The following is a 20402-nucleotide window of genomic DNA, read 5'->3' as shown; positions in this document are numbered from 1 at the left end:
TCTTTTGAATCAATGGGTGTTTTTCTTCTTTCCCATGAGCTGGCCAAACTTAGTGATCTGTGGCATTCTCTAGGGATGTATTCTTTTGAGATAATCCCAAAGTTCCCTCCCCCAAAATCGTCATTATCATGTGGTTTACTACATCTATAATTTCTTTATGCTGTTGATGTAATGCGTTACACTAATTGGTTTAAGCCAACCTTGCATACCTGGAGTAGATTCCAGGTTTGATCATTGTGTGGAATTATTTTTATACATTTTTGGACTCCATTTCTAATATTTAATTGAGAATTTTGCATGTATATTCATGAGGAATATTGTTCTTAGTTTTTCTTTCTTATGTCTCTCTGGTATTAGGATAATGCTGACCTCATATTGAATAAGTTAGGAGGGGTCCCTTCTGCTTCTGTTTTTTGGAGCAAATTGGCGGAGAAGGCGATGGCATCCCACTCCAGTACTCTTGCCTAGAAAATCCCGTGGATGGAGGAGCCTGGTAGGCTGCAGTCCATGGGGTCGCAAAGAGTCAGACACGACTGAGCAACCTCACTTTCACTTTTCACTTTCATGCATTGGAGAAGGAAATGGCAACCCACTCCAGTATTCTTGCCTGGAGAATCCCAGGGACAGGTGAGCCTGGTAGGCTGCCGTCTATGGGGTCGCACAGAGTCGGACATGACTGAAGCGACTTAGCAGCAGCAGCAGTGGAGAACTGGATCATCTTTTCTTTAAATGTTTGGTAGAATTAACCATTGAGATCTCCTGGGCTGGATGCTTTTGTGTTGGAAGGTTACTCATTGTTGATTCACTTTAGTTATTTGATGGAGGCCTATTAATCTCTTTGTGCGAGTTTTGGTACATTGTATCTTTCAAAGAATTGTCCCATTTCGCCTACATTATTAAGTTTGTGGTTATAGAGCTGTTCATAATATTCTTGTATTATCTTTTTCATGTCCATGAGATCTGTAACAATGACCCTTCTCGCATTTCCAATAGTAATTTGTCTTGCATCTGTAACTTCTAATTCTTCCTCTTTCCTGTTATCACCACTGAGGTTTAGCAATGTCTTCTCTCAATTGCATTTTTTTTGCCTGTTATAGTTATTAGTTTTGCTTATACGTCAATACTTAAATATAACACATCTTTACTTACCTGTGGATATCTTCTTTAAAGCTCTTTGTTGTTGACTTGCAAGAAAATATGGAATTCTGGTTATTCTTCAGTGTTTAAGTTTTTTTTTTCCTTACTCATATCAACTTTATCCCCATTGCTTTAGTCCATTATTTTCCTGTGAACATAATAACTTTTTGTTTGTCACTTTTTTGTGACAAATTATGGTACAGTCCATCTGAAGATACTTGAAATAATAAGTAAGTAAGAAAAGAGGCCAAAAACAGGTAGCAGGAACCCAGTCAAGGGTTCTGTATAGTGATTTGTTCTGGAAAAAATGGGGAGGGTGAGTAGGGCTTTGGCCTCAGCGGAAGGGAAACTGAGAACCAAGGTGAGGGGTAGAGGTCAGCAGACTTCATTCACTCTTTTCCTTAGAGAGAAAGCCAGTCAGGGTTACTTTGCAGAGCCGCAACACCGGCTGGAGACCGCCCTGAGGCCCCATGGGCCAGGTGGACCTACTGTGATGCACTTGAAGGCCTACAGAGGTGGCGTTCCTGCTAATGGTGAGCAGACAACTGGTCTGGAGAGGAAGGTCACAGAAGGGATGAGACCCATTCAATGTGCTCGCCCCAGAGGCAGCTTTGGGTACCAAAGCAGATCCTAATTTAGTCTCCTCCATCACCAGCGAGTGAATAGTGGCATGCAACTGTGAAGAAAACAGTGCTGTCATCTGGTTCTAGCTGCACAGTGTCAAGACTCAAAGATGCCCTAAATATGGACTACAAGCTGGTGCCTCCCAGTTGGCCTGCTGAACCCCTGCATTAACTCTCTCAAAATGTGCTGTGAAGTTCCTTCTTCCCAATAAAGACTAGTCATTGCATTGGCTCTTCCTCAAAAAAAAAAAAAAAAAAAATTCTCCCAAGTCTTTTTTGGGCTCTTGACCTTTCAGCTAGAGGTATTTCCCAGCATTCCTTGACTCTGGGTGTCATCAAATATCTAAACAGAAACAGACAGAAGTGGTGAGGTGGCTGAAGTCTTTCTGAAATAAATGGAAGTTATGAATGTGAAGTTAGTGACTGTAATCGAAAAAATGTAGAGGGACACAAGAAGAGGCGGAAAATAGACCTGCAAAAGGTGGGAATAAAACAGAATCTAAAAAAGATTCAGAGAATACAGGGAGGCTGAAGGAAAGAGAATTGAATGAGAATCAGGTTATGCTCAAAGGATGTTTCAAGGAGAAGTCAGAGAGGGTCACGGAGCAGAGAAATAAAGGCAAATAAGAGCTGGTTCTAGTTGGCATATTTCTGTGACAGTGGGAGTCAGGTCTCGCTGCAGAGTACACAAGGCATTCACCTGAGTTGAGAAGTTAGTTTATGTACTTCGATGCATTCCAAGCCTATTCTTGCTCATCTACCCCATTGATTATAATTTCACTATTTTCATAGTTAATTTTCTTGAATTATTTAACACTATTAATTAAAATTGAAATCAGGCAAAAAATGTGCAATAATAACCTTAATTAAAAGGTTATTTTTCCAGACATGGGTATAAAGGTCTGCTTAATGCATCCTCAAAGCATTTCTTATGTTAAGCTTGACTATTTCTTTATGTGAGAGACAAAGAAAAAAAACTTACATTTTGAAGCTGAAATTATTAATCGAAAATAAAATTTTAATATTAATCAGTGGAGAGATTTTAGGAGTCATATGGTGAACTACCCTATAATATTTTTTTTCAAAGTTGGCACCACTCAGTGGGAATAATGTCAGTTGAACAAACATGTAATAATGATGTGTGACATTTATTAAGCCCTTACTCTGTGTTCGAGACTGAGAAAAATGTTTAATTCACCATTGCACTTTGACCACAGACAACAGACAGGAAAGCCAAGGCTTAGTAAAATCAAGGGAAGTGTCCAAGTCTCCCAGGTGGTCAGTAATGACATGAAGTTCAGACTCAGGCTGCTAGATTCCGAAGCTCGTTTCATTAACCATTATTATATATTGCTTAATTTGAGGGTAGGTGTGTTTTTGCTATTAGCCTTTCATTGGGAATTGTAAAATATTTTCCGAGCTGTCTTTTATTAAAAGTTGTCTTTTCATACCATAGAGGCAAAACACTAAACCAGGTATATTTCTTGAGAAAAAGGAACGTGTTTATTATTTTTTAATTTAAAAATCCTATTTCCTAATATTCTCAGAAAGGAGAATTTCATTAATGCACTAAAAAAATAGCCTTTGGATTCTATAAGGTAGTTGTATAAGGATATTATAGCTATTACATGGAATTTATCTAGATTATTAATTTCGTTTACAATTAGTTAATTGTTTCAGTAAGTTAATTGAGGTCTTTTGTTAGGAGATGTAGAGAGGAATTACAATCTAACATTTGCATGAAGATCCCTCATATTTAATATATAATGGAGAAAACTAGTCCATTTTTATCCCCCTCATTAGAAACAAAATCTCTCCTAATGTTCCATGTGCTTTTAGGAAATTGCTAAATAATTCTAACCTCTATCACATACCTATCATTTAAATAGTTACTAAGGCAGCAATACTTGTAAAACACATTTAATTGTTAAGACTATTCTTGTGAAACAAAGAAAATAACATAGGAAACAAAGGCTTACATTATAGTGTATTGCTGTGCTGGACAGTAAGATTTTGTTCACTTTTCTATACCCAGTGCCTAGTGGATATGATACAGAAGATACCCAATAAATAGAGCACTAAAAAAAAAGGCTACAAAGAGAATAAGAACTCCTAATGACTGGTAGAACATATAACTGCTAAAGCAAGAGAAGGAGGCAGGTCATTACAGGAAATTTCTAGAAGATAATGCTTGAGATAAAGATCTAAGACTACGTAAGTAATGAGTGTTTGGTCCTTTCCGGAAGAAAGGTGGCGGGTGTGTAAAGGCACAGAGCTACTGTCTACATTTTCATAGGCAGTGCTGTGTACTGAGTCAGCTAGCCAGTAGTGTGGCTGAAATCCAGTTGTATCCATATGTGATTTTTGATGGTCCTGTGTCTTACCTCTGGCCCTCTACCACTGGACTTCTTTTTCTGTGCCACTCAATACTAATTTCATGCCTCATTTCATTTCATTTTGTATCTCTCTTCTCATTTATTCACTTAATTATTCATTAAAATATTTATTAGAAATTTATTATATATTAATTATAGCTAGTCCTGCCCTGTTGGATGAGTTGCTCATATCTTTAGCCGGTGTGTGATGATTTAAATTTGAGAGTTCAATGAATAGCATTATCCAGAAAATAGTTAGCAATGGTGATGAATGTTTTCTACCCATCTGATAGCACAGTAGCTGCCAGAGGCTTGCCATCACTCTGTTGATCATTTGTAAAACCTGACCAGTTTTCTTTTTTGTTCGTGCTCCCACAAGTTTACCTGCTTCTCCCTCATCCTTCTATAGGGCAGTAGCAACATCTGAGAATTGCTGTTAGGGATGGTAGAGAGTAGAAGGGACACTGAGCATGTGAAAATAATTCTGCAGGTGACCAAATAGATAATATTAGAAGTAGTTCTAACATTGAGCAACTTTTGTTTCTTTCCTACTATGTACAAGTCTCCATGCTAAGGACTGACGAAAAGAAGATAAATAAAGTACCATTCTTCCTTTAAGTCATTGGAGAACCTATGGTGAAGGTGGGATGCATTTAATAGCATTTCTCATATTAAGTCACCAGATTAAAAAATAAATTTAAGTACCCTCAGAAAACATTCAGATTGATACATGTTTTGTTAACTTTGTGCTTAAAAGAAATTCTTTAGAATTATTTTAAAAATATTGTTTAACTGAAAAAATTTGGCTTCTTAAAAGTGTCATTTTCCTCCTGAATTGCAGTTAACAATGTGGACATGTCTCTTTATTTGAGGACTCTAATAGTATAGTTTCATGTTAAAAGTATTTTATGGTGTCTTCGCTTTTAAGTAATTTCAATTGTCTTTAAATACAATTGCAGTGTTTCCCTATAAATGTCTTTAGTTTTACTGTTCTTAAAGGAAAAAAGCATTATGTTCATGAGGTTTAATGCTCCTATATAAAATTGTCTGAGGCAAAACAACTTTAATAGAAGCACAGATCTTCCTTCTAATGTACACACGTAACCTAAGCTCCTTGAGGGCAAGGATTTCATTTGCTGTGCATCTTAAAAGGACTCAGGACTGTGCTTTATTGGAGACTGTATTTGTTGAATTGATCTCTATATAATGAACACACTTTATAGATTAAAATCTTAATTTGTTAGATTAGTGCATCTTCTTCAAGTGTTTCCACTGCCAAGTTATAGATTAGCTGTTCTGAGCAATTTTTTCCAGGATTATGTAAATTACAGATTGAGTCAATGTTTATTGCTGTCTCTAGCAATTAAAGAGGAGAAGGCAATGGCACCCCACTCCAGTACTCTTGCCTGGAAAATCCCATGGATAGAGGAGCCTGGTAGGCTGTAGTCCATGGGGTCGCTGAGGGTCAGACACGACTTCACTTTCACTTTCACTTTTCACTTTCCTGCATTGGAGAAGGAAATGGCAACCCACGCCGTGTTCTTGCCTGGAAAATCCCAGGGACGGGGGAGCCTTGTGAGCTGCCGTCTGTGGAGTCACACAGAGTCAGACACGACTGAAGCGATTTAGCAGCAGCTGCAGCAATTAAAGGGCTTCCCTACTAGCTTTGACTGGAGAAGGAAATGGCAACCCAGTCCAGTGTTCTTGCCTGGAGAATCCCAGGGACAGCGGACCCCGGTGGGCTGCCGTCTATGGGGTTGCACAGAGTCGGACACAACTGAAGCAACCTAGCAGCAGCAGTAGCTTTGACAGTAAAGCATCTGCCTGCAATGCAGGAGACCCAGATTCGATCCCTGGTTCAGGAAGATCCCCTGGAGAAGGAAGTGGCAACCCACTGCAGTATCCTTGCCGGGAGGATTTCATAGACAGAGGAGCCTGGCGGGCTACAGTCCATGGGGTTGCAAAGAGTTGGACACAACTGAGCGAATAACACACACCAGCAATTAAATATTTGAGGGCAACATGAAGACTAAAGAGTTAACCAAATAATACAGAATTATAGCATTAGAAAAGGCAAAGTGTTCTGATTTTTTTGTTTTCCAGTTTTTCTGGGATAAAGATTTCATAATTTAAGCCCATAAAGTATTAAATTTCTTTAAAGATCTTTGAACCATGTCATTTTTAAACAGTGGCAATATGTATGTGTTCACGTACATAAACTATACTTACAACTGGCAGAATAACCAGTTAAAATATGAAAATGAAATCAATAACTTATAATTTATGTTGTTTATCTCTTTCTCTTGCTCAATTAGTTATCTTTTAGGTCATATTTTTGATTTATTTATTTATGTTTTAATATTCAAAGTTGGTCACTAAACCAATGTTAGCTTTAACTCAGTAAGACAGATTTAATGCTATAAAAGTTAAGGATGCAAATATTTTCTGAAATATTGCCCATTGGGAATTTTCTTTGCTTTATATCTGTAAGAACAGGCTCATGATAATGTGAATATTTAATCCTAATTATATGTGATACTTAAAAAAACCTACACACACTTCAGAATTTTACAGACACCGTACATATCTCACAGGACTATGGGATGAAGTAACAACACCCTCCGAAAGGACTTTGAAAATTAGAATTTAAAATAAAAGTCATGCCAAGCCAGTAGATGAATAGCCAAAGGAACAGTTCATATTTCACATGGTTAGACAGCATAATTTCCACATTCTATGGGTAAAAAAATATTCATTGAATTTTATATTATCTGGCAATTAAAATAAACACAGTTAATTTTCATAACTAAAACAAACTCCGTATGTTACCAAAAAGTTCTGAGAATTAAAAGCAATGCTAAAGGCAAAAACATAATTATTACTTCTTTTCTCACATGGATAAAATGAGAAAAGATTTCTTATGATGTAGTTCTAAAGCTTTGATATCTATCTCTAGCTCTTGGAGGTCTTCACAGTCTCTGGTGGGTTACTGGATGAGAACTTTGAGACAAATTTTGGTTTAGGGATTGTAACCTTTATAACTAATCAGATGGGTATGGCCTGAGGAGCCAAGAATAAAACCAACAGCCTAGAGAAGAGGGATCTTGACTGTAATAACAGCTTTGGGTCTTTGCCTTCTTGCTTCATTCAAAACCTTACTATTATCTTAACAATCAAGTTTTTTCTGCTGTTTCCAGCCTTTGTCTTTCCATCTGCTTTTTGTTCTCTGTTTCTCTTCATGTATACAGACGAAGTTTTCAATAGAGCATTTGCTTCTTCAAGTTACTCTCCCATTTTTACAAATCTATTTTTTTTTTTTTTGGCTGCACCACATGGCTTGCTGGATCTTAGTTTCCTGACCCTGAATAGAACCTGTGCCTCCTGCATTGGGAGCATAGAGTCTTAACCACTAGACCACCAGGGAAGTCCCTACAAATCTATTTTAATATGTCTTAAGCATCTCTAAAAAGGCTTCCCTGGTGGCTCAGAGGTTAAAGCGTCTGCTTGGAATGCAGGAGACCCGGGTTCGATCCCTGGGTCAGGAAGATCCCCTGGAGAAGGAAATGGCAACCCACTCCAGTACTCTTGCCTGGAGAATCCCATGGAGGGAGGAGCCTGGTAGGCTACAGTCCATGGGGTTGCAAAGAGTTGGACACAGGACTGAGCGGCTTCACTTTCACTTTCCCTTTTCAAGCATCTCTACTGTGCTTTGAAACCAACCCTTAGCTTTATATTTCCACATTGGCTATCCTGTTTGGAGTTTCAATCTAGACTTGGCATGATTGGATTATAAGAATATCTTGTTTTTAACTTGTTTGTAAGTATGAAAGGAAGTTTCATCGTTTACAACATTAAGAGCACTTTTGCTGTTCTGCTTGCCTTTGTCTGTAGAAGTTTATCAAAACCTCTTAGATGTTACTATTAAAGTGGAGGACACAAGTGAAAATGCTAGATAAATATATTTATCTGAGATCATGTAAGCAAGTGTAGAATAGTAGTACATTAATTTAGGCACTGCCATGAAAAGAAATTATAAGAACACAAAGCTCAGTTTTCTATTTTTCAGTTTTTGTCATCCGAGAGTTGGTGTTTTCTGCTCATGATTATTTAAACAGGAATTTGTTTAGACAGTGTTGACGTCACAAAGGTCTGAGTTCTTTTCATTGTTTTCACTGCTCTTCCGCAGGTGTAAGTAACACCTTGCAGTCCTGGACTCATGGGGATGTGTGCTTGGTGCAAGGCCTGCAGTCATGTCCTTGCATAGAGAGCAGAATACATTGTTCACTGACACTGAGGTTGCTTACATGGCCCGCTCCTGCCCATTTTCATTCATCACAACTCACAGACTCACCGAAACAGAGCTCGAGTGTAACTTTGGAGGTCACTTTGTCTTTTATAGACATGTGTAGAACCCCCAAATTCCTTCCATCTATTGTACATTAGAATTAAAGACTTATTTCATGAGTTCCTTTTTCCTGGACAAGAATATATCAATATGCCTGAAAAGAAAAGAAAACAAAACCCATCAAAAAACCCTTTATAATTAGATGCTGCCTGGAGCACCACGAAAATGATCATCTGACCCATTTTTGGTTGCATTTAGTATTTATTTCCACGACTCATATGTGTATATGCTTTGAGGGTTTCATTTTTTGTCCCAAGATAATATTAAAAAAAAAATTAAAAATAGGATTCTAATAAGTAGGTTCTGCTCAAATGTTCTTCCAACATTTTGAGGTGGACCTGTCCCCAAAATTGATGTGTATGAGGATTTTAGTACATCATTCACATAAAATAAGTAGTCCAGCCTTTTTAATGGTGGCTATCTAGACATCAACTGCAGTGTTCTGCCCTTAACAGGGAAGTTGTTTCCTATTCTAGACAGAAAGGTCACACACTGGCCATTAGAGTTCTGTACTTGGATGAACACATAGAAAAAAATAGAAATTTATAGTGAACTGAATTTTATATTTGCCTCCACATTACAAAACTATTACCCAAAGCTCTCTCACTTGAAAATATTTCCAAGCTTGCTGAAAAGGTAAACATTTGCAAACTGCACTTTGTTTAGTGAGGTCTTCAATATGAAGCACCCTTTATTTATCTTGTTAGCAAGTCAAAAGTTTCTTGTAGAGCTGTTGAGTTAGACTCAACATTTTTTAAAAAGGGGATTATTGTAAGAAAACCAAAGAGCATTAAGAGGCTCTTCAAAAAATACCCTGTTACAATAGTGATATGAAATGTCATCTAGGGTGTTAGAATCTTTTTAAAAAAATTTGCTACATCCTCTTATGTAGCAGGAAAAGGTGCCTAGGATCCAGGTCCTGCTATGTTGCCCCCAGAAACCACTCTTGTACTCAGGCGGGTTCTTCAGGAAAAATCTCGCTTTAGCACCAACCAAAAAGAAGGGAGTAAAAGAAAACAGTTGAAAATAACTACTCATACAATATTAAATGACTCATGATTTCATGATCAAAAAGGGCTATTTTACCTCTTTCGCTGCAGTGACAGCAAAGCCCTTCACTTCATAAAGGACCACAGACCTGTTTGTTGCAGATGATAACACACGGTAGTCCTGTGTGTTGGCCTGAGAATTGATGCTCGCCTTGGTTCAGGTGGTAATGACCCTCCTGAACTGTAATCCGTGATACACGGTGCAGATGCTGATAACATCTATTATTGTCATCCTATAAAGAAACTTAATTCTGTTGACAGAAAAATGTGGTTCATTCTACTAGAGTGCCCTTCTGACGGATGGAATAATTATTTTGACCCAGCTTTAGAGCTAGTTACGTTATTTTAAACAGTCACGCTGATAACGGTTTTATAATTTCCTGGGTTTTTATATTTTCTGGGTGCATAATAACTGTCCTCATTTATTAAGTTTATCACTGCTTTACAGAGGCATGAATACATTTCAATTAGATTTGTATAAAATGCTGAATCGCAAATTCTTTTCGAAATAGAATGAACTGGGTCTGTCATCTTAGTCCAACCCACTCAGATAATTTGATCCTTTTGGCTTAATACACATGTAAAACAAATTACTCTAGTGAATTTGCATGTAAAATACCACCAGTCCTAAAGGCTCTAACATAAACAATTAGTTCCATGTTTTTATCTCATAGAAACACTGGTTTTCCACACCACAGAAAACAACCTTGCAAAGTTTATATTTCAGAATTATGTTAGGGAGGGGACAGTACATGGCGCAAATAGGCCCCCTTTATTGCTTTGCTGTTGAACAATGAGAAGGTCCCTAAACCATTTCAAATACATAATTAAAGATACCTGCTTGCACTTATTAAACTCAGGGCCACTATAATTCCTATAATGCTGAGCTTACCTCATTATTCACATTGAGCAAAAATTCCACTGGAAATTTAATTTTGAAAGGATGTTATGCTTATCTTAATATGCAGGTCTGCACAACCTATATTTAAAAACCATAAAGAGTTCATGTACCTTTCATTGAAACAAACATATGCTCTTGAAGGTTCTGGAAAGTCACAAAGCTTGAAGAGAGTTTATTTTTAAAAACATAGTAATGTAGTAGTTTTTCCTTGACTTAAAATATGTTTGGAGTATTTGGGTCGTTAAACAAAGGATATTGTATTAGTTCTTTCAGCTCATCAGTAACCCAACACAGGTCCTTGAAACCGATTATAGAATTCACAGTAGAATTTTGTGACGTCAGTTTCAGTCATTAATTTTTCTAACCTGAAGTGTGGAGTGGCATAGTATGTGGTGTGATAGATACAGAGATAGATAGATTTTACCATCATTTTCATAACTGTGGACAACTCTGACAAGCTTTAGAAATTAGTATTAGAAAACCTTTCTAACATTTAATATGCCCCCTAAGAAAACTTTCTTATTCTGCACAGATCTTAGGGTAACAAAGGCACATAATCAGCAGCTGATAAATATTTACTGGTATATTTACAGAGATCCAATTAGGAATTGGTATCATAGAGATGATACCAAAATAATTTTGAGTATTCAAACGTTTTTTTATATGCCAAACATGACCAAGCCTGCAAAACTGCACTAGAATCCTGTTGTTTGACTTAACATGTTTGGATTAAAATATATTTGAGTTTTATTTTGCCTTTGTGTGGTGTGTATATATGTGTGTGTGAGCATGAGATTATCTAGGAACGAGAGATTCTGAAACATAAAAATCTGTACAATAGCTATTGGAAGACATTTATTTCTCTTGTATCTTGAATAAGATAACAAGCACCATAGTAGTTTATACATCTTTTCTTGTATATATATCAACGCCAAAATGCTTCATTTACAGTCCAGAATGAGCAGTGACTTCTCTTTTGAGATATTATTTCTTTTGCAAACATTTCTTGGAAAGGATAAAGCTAAAGTGACTGTATTAACTAAAGTTTTTGTTGGTGAGACATTTAGCAAATAAACTAATATTACCTATGTGGTATGTGGGCACCAGCCAAGGTAACTAAATATTTAATCAGTGCATTATAAGTATCAAAAAATCTCTATCTTAAAAACCCAGCTACATTTTGTAGAAGCTAAGTCTTATAAGTTATTATTACATATATATGCATATTTTATTGTGGTAAGAACATTTAACTTGAGATCTTTGCTCAACAACCTTTTTTTTTTTTTTTTTGCTCAACAACCTTTTAAGTGTACAATACAATGTTGTGGTGATAGGCAAAATGCTGTACAGCAACTCTCTAGAACTTATTTGTCAGCAATAATTAACTTTAATTTTCCAACTTAGAAGTTTAAAGAAAAGTGTGGTTTTTTTTTTTATTTGACCAGGAATACATTTTGTTATTGTTGTTTTATTATCATTATTTTAGGTATGGCTGCTTTTTTCCTCAGAATTTGCTCTTTATTGTTTTTACTGTTTGAAAATAGTAAGTAGTGTGTCTTCTCATTGGATACAGTTTGAAGAAGCTTACACTTTCTGAAGCTCTGTACTTTACAAACTAATTAGCTCTAACTTCCTGCAACACATAATTGTTACGAGAGTAAAGCCTCATGGGAGGAACTTTTCCTTCTTACCTGCTTTTGGCAAGTCTAGTAAAATTGACGATTTATTGTTGTAAAAAATACTTATTAAAGATTTTCAACTTCCAATTTGCTTTCCTGGGGCTTGAATAGCTAAAAAATTTATCAGTAAGAAACCATTAAAAAAAAAAAAATCTATTGCAAGCAGGTAGCACTGGTTGATATTTGTTGACACTTTTTGTGATTGTTCCCAATTGAACCAGGAATTCTCTAGGTTTAACCAACTAGAGAATGATAAGAGAATCTATTACATTCCAAAGTAAATAGTTTTAAAATTCTTTTTGAATACTTTGTCAAACAGGGGGATCTTGATATGGTTAAAATTATTCAGTGCTTCTCTAACTGGATGGCAAGATATATATGTTTTTGATAAAATGCAGTGCTCAGCTCAGGGCACAATTAACAAATGCCTGATGAGCTGATTGTGAAAGTGATGATGCTTAGTAGCAGGTTTGTGACTTCAGAGAAAAACCAGTTAATTTTTTTCCATAGCCCATGTTTTTATTTGTTAAACTAACAGCCCATTTTGGGCTTCCTTGATCAGTCTCTTGGTAGATGTTATTTGGGACACACCTTTAAGAGAAGCTTAAATAGTTCTCAGAGATAATTGGCAATGATCATCTCACACTTTAATAACTCATTTAATTCCTTTTCTGCCAAGGTAACAGATAAGGAACATTTAATATCAGAAATGAGATAAAAATGATTTCTTATCTTGCACTACCTTTGTGACAATTCATAGATCTACTTAGACTTTTACAAAGTCTGGCAGACAATTGACATGTGTCAGGACACAGATTAATTTCAGAGAGAACCAAATGGAACTATGGGCAAAACTTTGACTTATCAACAAACTTTTCCAAACTGTGTTTCACCAAATATTAGAGTATTCCCTTGCTGAAATAGGTAAGGAGCAGCGGCTGCGCTTTGCTGGAGCAGCCGAGATGAGATATCCCACACCCAAGGTAAGAGAAACCCAAGTAAGATGGTAGATGTTGCAAGAGGGCATCAGAGGGCAGACAAACTGAAACCATACTCACAGGAAACTAGTCAATCTAACCACACTAGGACCACAGCCTTGTCTAACTCAGTGAAACTAAGCCATGCCCGTGGGGCCACCCAAGACAGGCGGGTCATGGTGGAGAGGTCTGACAGAATGTGGTCCACTGGAGAAGGGAATGGCAAACCACTTCAGTATTCTTTCCTTGAGAACCCCATGAACAGTATGAAAAGGCAAAATGATAGGATACTGAAAGAGAAACTTCCCAGATCAGTAGGTGCCCAGTATGCTGTTGGAGATCAGTGGAGAAATAACTCCAGAAAGAATGAAGGGATGGAGCCAAAGGAAAAAACGATACCCGGCTGTGGATGTGACTGGTGATAGAAGCAAGGTCCGATGCTGTAAAGAGCAATACTGCATAGGAACCTGGAATGTCAGGTCCATGAATCAAGGCAAATTGGAAGTGGTCAAATAAGAGATGGCAAGAGTGAATGTCGACATTCTAGGAATCAGAAACTGAAATGATCTGGAATGGGTGAATTTAACTCCGATGACCATTATATCTACTACTGCGGGCAGGAATCCCTCAGAAGAAATGGAGTAGCCATCATGGTCAACAAAAGAGTCCGAAATGCAGTACTTGGATGCAGTCTCAAAAATGACAGAATGATCTCTGTTCGTTTCCAAGGCAAACCATTCAATGTCACAGTAATCCAAGTCTATGCCCCAACCAGTAACACTGAAGAAGCAGAAGTTGAACGTTTCTATGAAGACCTACAAGACCTTTTAGAACTAACACCCAAAAAAGATGTCCTTTTCATTATAGGGGACTGGAATGCAAAAGTTGGAAGTCAAGAAACACCTGGAGTAATAGGCAAATTTGGCCTTGGAATATGGAATGAAGTAGAGCAAAAACTAATAGAGTTTTGCCAAGAAAATGCACTGGTCATAGCCAACAGCCTCTTCCAACAACACAAGAGAAGACTCTACACATGGACATCACCAGATGGTCAACACCAAAATCAGATTTATTATGTTCTTTGCAGCCAAAGATGGAGAAGCTCTATATAGTCAACAAAAATAAGACCGGGAACTGACTGTGGCTCAGATCATGAACTCCTTATTGCCAAATTCAGACTAATTTAGAAGAAAGTAGGGCAAACCACTAGACCATTCAGGTATGACCTAAATCAAATCCCTTATGATTATACAGTGGAAGTGAGAAATAGATTTAGGGACTAGATCTGATAGATAGAGTTCCTGATGAACTATGGAATGAGGTTCGTGACATTGTACAGGGGACAGGGATCAAGACCATCCCCATGGAAAAGAAATGCAAAAAAGCAAAATGGTGGTCTGGGGAGGCCTTACAAATAGCTGTGAAAAGAAGAGAAGCGAAAAGCAAAGGAGAAAAGGAAGGATATAAGCATCTGAATGCAGAGTTTCAAAGAATAGCAAGAAGAGATAAGAAAGCCTTCCTCAGCTATCAATGCAAAGAAATAAAGGAAAACAACAGAATGGGAAAGACTAGAGATCTCTTCAAGAAAATTAGAGATACCAAGGGAACATTTCATGCCAAGATGGGCTCGATAAAGGACAGAAATGGTATGGACCTAAGAGAAGCAGAAGATATCAAGAAGAGGTGGCAAGAATACACAGAAGAACTGTACAAAAAAGATCTTCACGACCCAGATAATCATGATGGTGTGGTCACTGACTTAGAGCCAGACATCCTGGAATGTGAAGTCAAGTGGGCCTTAGAAAGCATCACTATGAACAAAGCTAGTGGAGGTGATGGAATTCCAGGTGACCTATTTCAAATCCTGAAAGATGATGCTGTGAAAGTGCTGCACTCAATATGCCAGCAAATTTGGAAAACTCAGCAGTGGCCACAGGACTGGAAGAGAACAGTTTTCATTCCAATCCCAAAGAAAGGCAATGCCAAAGAATGCTCAAACTACCGCACAATTGCACTCATCTCACATGCTAATAAGGTAATGCTCAAAAATCTCCAAGCCGGGCTTCAGCAATACATGAATCATGAACTTCCAGATGTTCAAGCTGGTTTTAGAAAAGGCGGAGGAACCAGAGATCAAATTGCCAACATCCACTGGATCATGGAAAAAGCAAGAGAGTTCCAGAAAAACATCTATTTCTGCTTTATTGACTATGCCAAAGCCTTTGACTGTGTGGATCACAATAAACTGTGGAAAACTCTGAAAGAGAAGGAAATACCAGACCACCTGACCTGCCTCTTGAGAAATCTGTATGCAGGTCAGGAAGCAACAGTTAGAACTGCACATGGAACAACAGACTGGTTCCAAACAGGAAAAGGAGTACGTCAAGGCTGTATATTGTCATCCTGCTTATTTAACTCATAAGCAGAGTACATCATGAGAAACGCTGGACTGGAAGAAGCACAAGCTGGAATCAAGATTGCCGGGAGAAATATCAATAACCTCAGATATACAGATGACACCACCCTTATGGCAGAAAGTGAAGAGGAACTCAAAAGCCTCTTGATGAAAGTGAAAGTGAAGAGTGAAAAAGTTGGCTTTAAGCTCAACATTCAGAAAACGAAGATCATGGCATCCAGTCCCATCACTTCATGGGAAATAGATAGGGAAACAGTGGAAACAGTGTCAGACTTTATTTTTCTGGGCTCCAGAATCACTGCAGATGGTGACTGCAGCCATGAAATTAAAAGATGCTTTCTCCTTGGAAGGAAAGTTATGACCAACCTAGATAGCATATTCAAAAGCAGAGACATTACTTTGCCAACAGAGGTTCGTCTAGTCAAGGCTATGGTTTTTCCTTGGTCATGTATGGATGTGAGAGTTGGACTGTGAAGAAGGCTGAGCGCCGAAGAATTGATGCTTTTGAACTGTGGTGTTGGAGAAGACTCTTGAGAGTCCCTTGGACTGCAAGGAGATCCAACCAGTCCATTCTGAAGGAGATCAGCCCTGGGATTTCTTTGGAAGGAATGATGCTACAGCTGAAACTCCAGTACTTTGGCCACCTCATGCGAAGAGTTGACTCATTGGAAAAGACTCTGATGCTGGGAGGGATTGGGGGCAGGAGGAGAAGTGGACGACAGAGGATGAGATGGCTGGATGACATCACTGACTCGATGGATGTGAGTCTTGAGTCGCTCAGGGAGTGTGTGATGGACAGGGAGGCCTGGCCTGCTGCGATTCATGGGGTCTCAAGAGTCGGACTCGGCTGAGAGACTGAACTGAGCTTGCTGAAATAAGCATGGAAAATATTGGGTTAAGTAAAATTAAACACATTCTTTTGCAGAAATCTCAGAACCTTTAATACATGAATATGAATGGAAAACATCTCTAAATATGCCATATGGTTTGCATCTCCTGGTGCTGCCTTCAGTAGCATTTTCAGAATGCCAGTTTCCTTCCTAACCATGTGGCCAGGCAGGTTTTCTTTTGGGTGAAGTTTCCCAGAGGGTTGCATTCCAGTGAGCTGATTACTGATCCTTAGTCACTGACTTGCCTTTGTGAGTTTGCCAGTCTGCTGAGAGCTTTTCTTTATCCCTTCAAAATGTCTATGCAGAGTAGTCTAGTTACCATTTAGAGTTTTTAATTTTTAACCTCATTTAATTTTATGGCTGCTAATTCTCATCCTTGGCTGTTATTCTTTGCAACTTTTCTTATTACTAAACTGTACAGAAAGAGAGCCTCTTAAATCTTGTGAAAAATAAGAACTGATATATTTTGAATCTGACAGTGATATAGTATACTTGATTAGCATTTCTAAAAATTTCATTGTCTTTTAATTATTTCTCTAGTAGGGCATCATGAGAATTAGCAGACCTAGAATAAATTGTTAGATGACGACACAAGGAAACTGTAATTTCACCTGTCATCAACTTGTGTCTCTTCCTAAGCGAAATGAGCATTTTAGGAAATAAACAAATACAGTCAATCTAAGTGAAGAAAATGAAGGTCTTTCTGTCTGAAGTCACAGTGATGCTGTATTTTCTGAACTTCAGAAATGACGGGAACAGAAGGGTTGTAGAAGGGACAGGAAATGTTGCAGCAAATGGGTGAGATAGAGAAAAAAAGGATCATTATTAGTGTTTTCGTCATTATTTTCGAAGGCAGTTATGTTTAGTCATGGAAGAAATCCAGCTTCGTGAAAATGAAAGTGTCAGTTGTGTCTGACTCTTTGTGACCCTATGGACCCACCAGGCGCTCTGTCCTTGGGATTGTCCAGGCAAGAATACTAGAGTGGGTTGCCATTTCCTCCTCCATGGGATATTCCCAACTCAGGGATTGAACCCACATTTCCTTCATTACAGGCAGATTGTTAACTGTCTGAGCCACTGGGGAGGCCCCATGATGAACACGAAATACTCTCTTTACTTCTGCCTATGAATTCTTCAGTTCAGTAGCTCAGTCATACCCAAGTCTTTGTGACCCCATAGACTACAGCACGCCAGGCTGTCCATCACCAACTCCCAGAGCTTGCTCAAACTCATGTCCATCAAGTCAGTGATGCCATCCAACCCTCTCTCCTCTGTCATCCCCTTCTCCTCCTGCCTTCAATCTTTCCCAGCATCAGGGTCTTTTCCAATGAGTCAGTGCTTTACATCAGGTGGCCACAATATTGGAGTTTCAACTTCAGCATCAGTCCTTCCAATGAATATTCAGGATTGATTTCCTTTAGGGTTGACTGGCTTGATTAGTATATTTAATTGTAGGTTCTTGATTTGATATTTTGATATGAATATCTGCAGCACTGACACATTCAACAAAGGTACTAATACTCTTCTCTGAGCTTGCCCAGGCTCATTGCTCAAATTATCAGGATAAATTGAATACTCAGAAGGAAAAAAAAATTGTTATAGTGCTATTTTAAAATTCCATTTTTCCTCCTGGCCAAGTTGCACTTATGAAATCAATCTCTCCTTGCCTGTGATTTCTAATACACGGTAAGAGTGCTACTAAATGTAGAATTATTACATTTTGCCCTGTATCTCAGTTACAGTGTCACATGGCTTTCTGATTGCAACCGGCAGCCTGTCCATACTCTAAATACATGACTCTGCATCTACTGCCCAGATGGTAGGAACTTCTCCAGGATCATTAAAGATGGAAATTCTATACTCAAGTGAAAAGCAAGCCTCTGTTTAAAGTCAAGAGTCCAGTTGTTTATTGTTGTTCAGTCATGACACAACAAAAGGACACTCTCTGACTTAAAGAGCACTGGAGATAGAAAAAAGGAAATCAGTTTGATGATTTCAAGAATAGTTATTGTCTGAGGTCAAACAAAGTATCATAACCATGCCTGGAAGATTTTGGCAAGAATGAATTTGATGATCTATCTCAAAGTCTAAACTAGATACTAACTAATCAGAATTTGGGTCAGAAGTGTGCTCTTGACATCAGTGTGTGGAGTGCTGAACAATTAGCCAAATTCACTGTTCCGTGTTCTCGACTTTTCCCCAAGGATTTGAAGGCATCCTGTTGTGACCAATATCTAGGCCCTGAATCCTTTGTTTCCAGGGTGGCCTTCCTGGTTGCTTTGATGAGTTTTCTTTGTTTTCACTCCAACAACAGTGTGCATTTCAGCTTTCTTTCTTTCTTCCTTGTTAAAAAGAAAACAAACCCATCATTAACTTTCTTAAATGCAAGGCTGCTATTGTTTCTACTCAACTGAACTAATAAAATGAATAGCAATGGGAAATTTTCTGATGGATGCCTTCTAAATGATTACTATTATTGGGTGCCTTTAAACTTATGTTAAATGGGGATGGCATGCTATCAAACAAACTCTGTCGCTATTTTTAGTGTGTAGATAGGAGAACTCGAAAAAGTTTTTTCCTTTTCTTTGTAATTTACAATAAAATAAAACCAGATTGTTGTGGCAGTTTTACTAGCCATTCATTGTTTTCTTTTTTGCCTAAAACTAAAACAAAACAGAACAAAACAAAAAACCGTCTCTCATATCTACATATTGAGGATTCATTGTAACAGAGTTTCAGATTAGTTATTCTTTATGAATCTTCCAAAATTTATTGTCAGTGCATATTGTTTTTGGTGGAGTGAAATTTACTATTTTTTTCCCTAACATACTTTAATAAATGTTATTAAACTATTAAACATCCTCAAACTAATCACCAGAATTTTACTTTTTTAACAAAGAAAAAAAATACAGACATAACTATTATCAAAGTAATCTTTGTTTAGCTAGTCATATTTTAATTGGTAACTTTGCAATGTCTGAAATATCCATGGAGTATAATTTATAGTTTGGCCATAGGTATACAGTAGGATTAACCAGCTTTCAAACAGATTTAAAACATCTGAAAGAAACGCTGTTTTTTTTTTTTTGTTTGTTTTTGTTTTTTTTACCAAATCACAAACACTGCAAATTAATTCTTATGAGACACAGAAATAATTAAAAGGAATAAATGTTCCTGGTGTAGGTTATCAGCAGTGCCTGTTACCTCCACCTGGAGAACACACCCCAAATCTATCCAGCTCCACATTTCCACTATTTCCACTACTTGGTTCAAGGCATTCCATTCTCCCTTTAATACGCCTGTAATTTCTACTGTCTGATCTCCCTGATAAGGCTCTTTTCCCTGCTTCAGTTCTATGAGAAACATAAATAAGATCCAACTACAGCCTGGGAAAACCCTCTATTGATTTCCCTTTATACTTGAATCTAAAATCCTGAGTTTGACCTTACTCCTATCTACACTTTCTTGCCTCCCTGATTTCATCTCACATCACCCCCAGCCCCCCATTCTCCTTTTGGGAACTTGGCTGGCCTCCTCTTCTCAAATATACTGAATTTCTTCCTTCCTGAGATGTATGGCACTAGCTGCTTTCTCTTCCTACAGGTCTCTTCCTCCAGAATTTTTCAAGACTTGCTTTTTTTTCAGTCAGTTCATTTCAGCTGAATATGATCTTTTGGGAGCTTTATCCAACTGCCCAAACTAGAATAAAACGCCTCCCAATTACTCCTTGTCTTGCTTTAACTCCGTCATAGCACTTATCACATTGTATTACTGTATCACTCCCCATCATTCCTTATCAGTCACTTCCCCTTTTATTTTTCTTTTACCATTTATCACTGTGGTCTCTGAATGGACTGGAAGAACCATCATAACTATGTATCAGATAAAAGGTTAATATTCAAAATATATAAGTAACTCATACAACTTAATAGCAAGAAAAACAAATAGTC

General features: G+C 37.7%; 1 long non-coding RNA gene and 1 other non-coding gene across 2 annotated transcripts in view; both read left to right on the top strand.

The window, feature by feature from the left end:
• LOC132344090 (uncharacterized) overlaps positions 1-20402 on the top strand; it is a 166792-nt gene that overhangs the window by 50507 nt on the left and 95883 nt on the right. The window lies entirely within an intron of this gene.
• On the top strand, positions 7609-7681 carry TRNAS-GGA (transfer RNA serine (anticodon GGA)). Its single transcript has one exon. It is a non-coding gene; the product is annotated as a tRNA-Ser (tRNA).

The sequence above is a fragment of the Bos taurus genome, chromosome 27, assembly GCF_002263795.3.
Source record: "Bos taurus isolate L1 Dominette 01449 registration number 42190680 breed Hereford chromosome 27, ARS-UCD2.0, whole genome shotgun sequence".
Taxonomy (NCBI): domain Eukaryota; kingdom Metazoa; phylum Chordata; class Mammalia; order Artiodactyla; family Bovidae; genus Bos; species Bos taurus.
This window is presented reverse-complemented; position numbering and strand designations above follow the sequence as displayed.